Here is a 7,937-nt window from a genome sequence, read left to right as displayed (position 1 = left end):
CAAATTGCCAAGGTCTTCCCAACAAGAGGTGGAAAGCATCCATGGGAAAGACATCGCACAATATTTTGTCTTTATATTCCTCTATACTAAACTCTACCCAAGCTTGCTCATTCACAACTTCCTATTGCCCTTTGTTCAACCAACTAACCTTGTATGGACAAGAATGTGGAAGTTTCTCTAACTTCAATTTGTTTACAGTTTCAAGTGAGATGATGTTATCTATAGAACCTGAATCAATTATTACTTTGCACAAATTACCTTTCACCTTGCATTGAACTCGAAAAAGAGCCCTCCTTTGAGTAGTATCATCTTTTAGCAGTTCTATAAGAAGTGTCCTCCTTAACATGAGACTTTCTCCCTAAGCTTCTGTCATCAACTAAACTTCTGGTGAGTTCATACTCACATTATCCTCCTACACATAAGTGACTCTCCTTTCACCATGTTGAGAAGTAGAGTCCCTTTGTGGACACTTATATTTTGGGTGTCCTATTTGACCACAACTGTAGCACTTCATTCCTGAGAACCTGGATCCTCTACCTAATCCATTTAACCTTCCTCCATTAGATCCCCTTCCACCATAGCCTCCTTTGCTACTTGAGTCACCCATTTCTTCCTTAGGGTTAGACTCATCTTGGGACCTTTGGCCTTGTCCTCTATTGTTAAAGTTTCCTCTACCTCAGTCATTCCTTCCACTTCTCCCTCCTTGTTGTTGATCACTCTTCCTCTTCAACTTCTCTTCAACCTTAAGAGCAAGTTAAAACCACTTCCCCAATGTATCTGGGGCCAAGAGGCTGATCTCCTCTTGTATGTTCATTCTCAGACCATTTAAATATTTGGCCACTCTTTCTGGTTCCTCCATTTGTTTCTTTGCTGTAAGAGTTAACCTATGCAACTCCTCTATATAGGTATTCGCGTCCATCTCTCATTGCCTCAAGCTTTGTAGCTTTTTGAATGATTTCACTTCATGATTTGCAAGAAAAAATTGTCCCTTAATTTTGTCCTTCATTACTTCCCATGAAGAAATGATACTTTTATTATTTTGTATTCTTTCTCCTTGAATATAATTCCACCATGACAGAGCAGATCCCCTTAGTTTTCCTTTTGCAATCCTTACTCTATCATTCTTTGGAACTTCATTCAACTCAAAGTGATTGGTGATTTCTTCAATCCATTCAATCACTTCCTCACTATTGAGACTACCTCCATATGTAGGTAGCTTGTCAGCAACATCTCCTCTTATTGACTTTAAAGCATCAACGAATGCCTTTTGATCTACAGGCAACTCCTTTGGTAGATCTTGGTGCTATTCTCCTTCTTCATCTCCACTAGTACCTTCTTCCACCTCATTATTCTTATCCTTTTTATTGGACTCCTTGAACTTCTCTTCCAGAAGTTCCTCCATCATCTTTTTGATGGCATCTGGAGTCATACTTTTCAAAGGCATGGTGTAAGCCTCAACTTCAGCCTATGATTCTTCTGCAGACATACACTTCCTAGCAAGATCTTGTCTCGCTCTGATACCAATATGATGAGGAGATAACAAGGACAAAGCCTAAAATAGGCTCAATACTGGATGGAAAGAAGAAACTAAACAAAAAACTATAGGGAAAATACCAAATATGAATAGCACCTTACAGGTTACATGTGTTCATTCATGGCAAGCACATAGGGATGCTGCCTTACCAAACATATGTTTCTTCAAATTGTAGCCCATTCTTGTAAATGGCCATGAAGAGAGTAATGTACATTTATCCTACCCGCTTTCCACCACACTCAGGCCACTTCACATGGTGTTCACGTGAGCAAGAGGCATTTTTTCCCAAATAAACTTTCAGAGGTTCTTGTGTGAGTCTGGATTCCTACAACAATAACTTTTAAACCAAAAAAACAATGCTACTTCTATTTTATTTAGGAAAAAAAAAACCAAAACCAAGTAGTAAGAAAGCACTACAAATATTATTTATTTCATCTGTTCAAGGCTGGATAATAATCTTCTCAATATCTCAGTCCTTCTTCACATAGAAAAGAAAATCTCAAATCATACTCTCCCAAAAGATTTCAGAGAGAATTTATAAACAAAGCCAAATAGTTAAGAACTGGTTTTGGCAACCACCAGACCCGTAAAAGTTTTGTTTAAACCTTTACTAAAGTTATAACAAAATATTAAATTAAGCCCTAAAATTAAACACCACCCCAAATGCAATGCAAACCCTAAAATTTAATAATAACAAAAAATATTTAAACACCATCACAATTGCAAACCAAAAATTCCTATGCCCAATACTTGCTCCTGCAACATCATCTCCTCCAGATTTAAGACCTCTTCTTTTGAAAAAAAACAAGCATTTTGGACATTCTATATGATTCTTTACTTTATTTTCCAGATTTATTTCTTTCATTGATTTTTTTTTTTGTGATATTATTTTCATTAAAATTTAACAAGTTCACCAATAATTAGATAAAAGGAATTAAATGGTGGTCATAACATATCTCCAATGCTAGTAAAAAATCAGACACATATATTTCTTGGAATGATATTTGATTAGTTTCCTTGTTTCACTGAATTGCATACTTCCTCACAAGTAGCAAATCTATAGTTTCCCAATCCATTATATGTATTACCCTTGCTGATTTCATTGTTTCATTGATTTGTAAAGTTTTGTGAGCATCTAAGAGTGTACATGCTATTAATAGAATAAATAGATTGCTCCTACAACCTTAAGAAAATCAACCACTTCTAAAGGATGTACATATTCATCTTGCAAGTATCTAGATTATGATAAATCTAAATGCCAATACCAACAGAAGTTTATACTTATTTGAGCAAATTACTATATTTTATTTTTCAGCGTAGTACTTCCATATTGAAAGGTATTAGTGATACTAGTTTTATTTAGTTAACTACAACTAGTTGTAAAAAAATTCAAAGAAAGATAGAACAATTCATATGGATGGGATGATTGTAGACTTATATAGAGATAATAATGAAACATTAATTCATTACTTTAGTCTCCAACTCTCAAGAATGTCAGTGTTTTCTAGAGCAATTTGTTTATTTTATGATAAGCTAACATGCAGAATTAGAGATTATTTAATAGATATTGGGATTTTCAAATCACTAACACTTCCAAAGAGTAACCAATTGTAATTAACATAGCTTGAACAAATCTGGTACAAATATCCACGAATTAAGTATTGCTAAGCTCGCAGTTGATGTCTAGTGGAGTTATGTTCCAGAGACAACACAATCATAAACACTTCGATTATATCATTCATTTTTAAAAGATGAAAAGAAATAGTGAAAGATGCATTATTATAGTTGTTGAGCCAAATTTTGTCATCTATAATTACTAAAATTTGAATATAAAACCAGCAACAAAACAAAAAATATATTAGAAGAGTAGTTTGGCAAATTATTGTGTTATTTATTTTTATCTAACCTATGATGTGAATTCTAAATTCTAAAATATGAGAAGGATAGATAACAAAGACTTAGTAGAGCTATAATTTTCTTTCTAGTATGTTAAATGAAATTTTAGGAAATTAGCTTAAAAAAAAGCTCTTTGAAAGATTCATGGTATGATCTTAAAACGTGATTGTTTGATCCTTTGTAAACTGAAGGTTTACTAATAGATTATCCATTAAGAGTTGATTTTTTTGTCTTGAAGGGATGAAATTGTTAGAATTAATGCATGAAATTGTAATTATCCTCTTTACAATGATTGAGTAGTAAGGATGGGTGTTGAATGTGGATCCAAAGAGGAGGGTAGTTAAATGGATATCAAATGAGAATTTTGGTTATTCTTTGCTTACTGCCTACCAGTCTTTTACATTAAACTGGATCATGATACTTAGCCAAGCTCGGTCAAATATTTATGCATATGATTGAGATGCATTGGTTATTTATATTTTCCCTCTTCCACACCCTTGTGTATGTTTCTACTAGACATATGTGTAAGTAGATTAGGCACAAAGGCTACACTATATCTTTCCGATCTAATTGTGTTGAGTTGCTAGCCTTATAGTGCCAAGTTCTAGTAGTTCTTCTTAACCGGAGAACCACGGGAAGCTAACCACTCCATGGTTGGGCAGTAAAAGTGCCTGCACCACTCTTTCGTCTCATGATAGTGGATGGACATTGTTCTAATGACTTGGAGATAGGACTACATGCAAATGGACACTAGGGTTCGATGGCATGTTATTTATATATGTTCTATGTTATATATATGCTTTATATCATATGATGTACTGTTATTATATTCATGTTCAACGTGCAGGTCAACATAGTTTTGACAAAAGATGTCATGGTCATATGATTCACTTTCAGCATTTGTGCTTTGGTTTGTTTATGGTATCAATATGTGGTCAACATTGTATATTAACAAATGTATTTAGAAATTTTGTTGTTATGTAGTAACGATTGTGATTTCAGTTTTCTTCTCAACTAGATGTTGATATGTATAGTTTTCACCTGGAATTGGACAATGAATAAAATCAACTTTTGACTTTTTCAAATTTTATTTCCGCATCTTGAGGTTGTTTCCATATGTGGCTTGTAATGTGGTTTTTGGACCTGACATTGGAACTCGTGGAGCTTATTCCCTACTCAGTACACAACAAAGCAAAATAAAATCGAAAGTCTTATTGTTTGCTCTGGTTTGGCCAGAAGTCAATTTCAATGACAATTTTCCACAAGCAATGTAATCAGATTGGAATCCATGGAGCAGTTATTCTTTATTCCATGAGCACAATGTCATCAGTCTCTGAAGTTAAAGAAAGAATACTGCTTTTCGAAGAGTAATAACCAAGCAAGCCGTAAAGAATTCACCTGTTAATAAATATTATCTACGTGCAGCTTATTTTAATTTTCAGACAGGTATCATTAGCATACTGAGAACAATTTGATTCATAATTATCTCAATCGACTCATTTGAATTTTCTATGAATTGAAGCTTCATATATATATTCGAACTTAGAAGCTAAAAGAATAACACATTTAAGAAATTAATAGGGGTATGTAGCAGCTACATCTAAATATCATATATTATGAGAAACAAAAATTAGAAAAATTAAGTTAACTTGAATTATTAAACAATTTAAATTTAGGAATCAAAACCATAGTATGTGATATTTAATCTATCAGATAGCTAATTTATTCAGAATATGCTTCTGAAATTAGAAAATAAATTAGTTTATACTTCTCTCCATACATTCATTTGAAAGGCCCAATAATTGAAATCTCAAAAAGTTATCAACGGCGAAGCTTGTGCACAGACTAGAGTTTGTTTACATACTGCAGCTGTAATAAACACATCCATTTTCTCTTGGTTTTCATTAGTGAAGAAGTTGCTCAAACTTCCTTAGCTTTGGCACTCTTAAACATTACATATTAAGGAAGAAATTAAGTTTGTAAAAATAAGTCAACTTTGATCATTTAGCACTTTTAGCCTAAGAATCAAACCTTAGTGTGTGATGTTTAAGCCATCCCAGCTTGACTAAAACATAAAATACTTTTGCATCTTCTCAATCTTATCTTTTATTGAAGGTTCTGGACGGTGAATTGGAGTCAGAATGACATGATACCGCATTTTGAAAAAGTAAAAGATACTTGTCATTGCATTCTAATTTCCAGTAATGGGAATTTTGCGTATGGTCCATTCTCCGTGACCACAAAATCGGTGGCTATCATTTGGTATCGATTAAAGTTGAAACTTAATGTTTAAGAGGTGAACCGATTAAAGTTGAGGTATACATTCTGACAAATTCTTACGACTGAATAATGTAGTATTATATATGAAGAGAATCATAGAATGTAGCCAAACATTGCTTAAAATGTTGGAAATAATTAAAGCTAGAATCAGCAGTGATTTATAAGAAATCTGTTATCAGAATCGTGTAGATTCTTTATACAAATACGTGTTGTACAGAATCAACAGCCTTAAATTATTATTGTTTTAAACTAAACTATTTATTTTTACCAGCCTTTTAAATCATAAAAGACTGTCCATACTATAAACACACCCGTACAAACAACAAATAATCTTAAATAGGAATTGTGAAAAAATTATATCATTAATAGTACAAACTCTTCAAGGAAAAGGATTACCCATAGAAATGTCTATCTTGCTGCATGGAGTCCAATCCTCCAGTGACTATACAGTTCAGACAAGTGAGATCAGAAAGCTAAAGATTTGAAGGTAAATAATATGAAATTAAAAATAAGTAAAGATTAATAATATAAGAAGATAAATAAATTTTTTAATTCATATATTTTAATTAATATAATAAACTAATAATAATAAACAAGTGTTCTATGTTCTTATGTGTTACATAAAATGCATTCTGAATTAATATAAATATTTTATAAGTATATATAAACATGTACATTTCATATTAATATTGTAAATTAGTAAATATGTTTCTTGCAATATTTCAAATTAATATAAATATACAATTTCAATTCAATTCCCTGGTTACATATTTGCAAAGCAATATTTTAGAATAAATCAACAATCTAAGCTTCAACCATACCAACACCAAGGTCAGCTTTCATGGTGTGAGAGTGGTACAACTCTATGAAGAGAAAATATTAATTCTTTATATCTAAATGATAATGATAAGCAATTATTGGAAAGAACACTACAAAAACAGAAAAAAATAAAAGTTGTTTGATGAGGTGAAAAAGTAGAATGATTTATTAATAAAAAAATTAATAAGAAATAAGAAGAACATTATTTCTACATGAATTTAATACCAAATATAAAATGATAGAATAACCAATTAGGTCAATGAACATTTAAAATCAATGACCTCAATATATGTTGTTTTGTGTGATATGGGACTTTATTTAATTTAATTAATGCCGCATTTATTTTTTGTGTAATATAGTTCAAACCCATTTAGATAAAATTTATATAAGAGAAGATGATAATGTATCAAATTTGAGAATCTAGTTAGAAATTATCATATGAGATAAATAGTTTTTTAAGAAAATGTCATGTTTAAACTATGAAGAAAAGGATATAAAAGTATATGTTTAGAAAAGGTATGGACAAGGAATTAGAGAGTTGATGAATTCAAAACTTGGGCCAAGCATTAAAACTTCAAATATTAGGATAATATACGTAAAGTTAATATATTATTACAAGTGTTTAGGTTGAAATAAATATATTGAAACAATATAGTATACTCAATGTTCTCATTAAAGTAAGAAAGGGGATAAAAGAGAAACATGTGTAGACCTACATATTTGTAGCATATATGGACTGAGGGCCATTTTTAAAAAAAAGTGTTGGATTAGAAATTACAAAAACGAATTTATAATAGGGATTACTTGTTAATTATTATTGATAAATTGAAAATTATTATTAAAAGACATCCTATAAAACCAAAAGAACATAACAAGGGTTTTTCCTTGCTTCTATAACATGATAGTGAATACAAATGATCCTTTAAGTCAATAGGAGTTTTTTACATGTTTCCCTAACCTTGAAAATCACCTCCAAGAGATTGCATATTAAAGTATTAGCTAAAAATACTATGGGCTTTAGTATGGCTCTCACAATGAAAATAGGGTTTTGGAAGGCTCCTCAAATCTTCATGGATAACCTCAAAATATTTCTTGGTGTAAAAAAAACTATAATACATTTGGATTGAATCATGGAACTCAAATCCATCATGTGGTTTGGTAGGGATTCCAAAACTTGTATTGTGGATTTTGACTCGGATCCCATAACCACAAAAACTTCCCAAAATAGTAGAGGGGGAAGAACATGGGAATTAACAAAGACCCCTCAAAAATAAAAAAAAGCATTCAAGGCAAGAACCCAATGCCAACTAGCTAGCACAAGCTAAGAATTCCCATCCATAAAGCACCTTTCGTACAAAAAATTCATGTCCACTCTAAAGGAGAGTATGCCACCTCAATAGGAGTAGAG

Source organism: Cupressus sempervirens, chromosome 3 (assembly GCF_028749045.1).
Source record: "Cupressus sempervirens isolate cs-2001-9-10 chromosome 3, ASM2874904v1, whole genome shotgun sequence".
Classification (NCBI taxonomy): domain Eukaryota; kingdom Viridiplantae; phylum Streptophyta; class Pinopsida; order Cupressales; family Cupressaceae; genus Cupressus; species Cupressus sempervirens.
The sequence above is the reverse complement of the archived record's forward strand: the minus strand, read 5'-3'. Positions refer to the sequence as shown.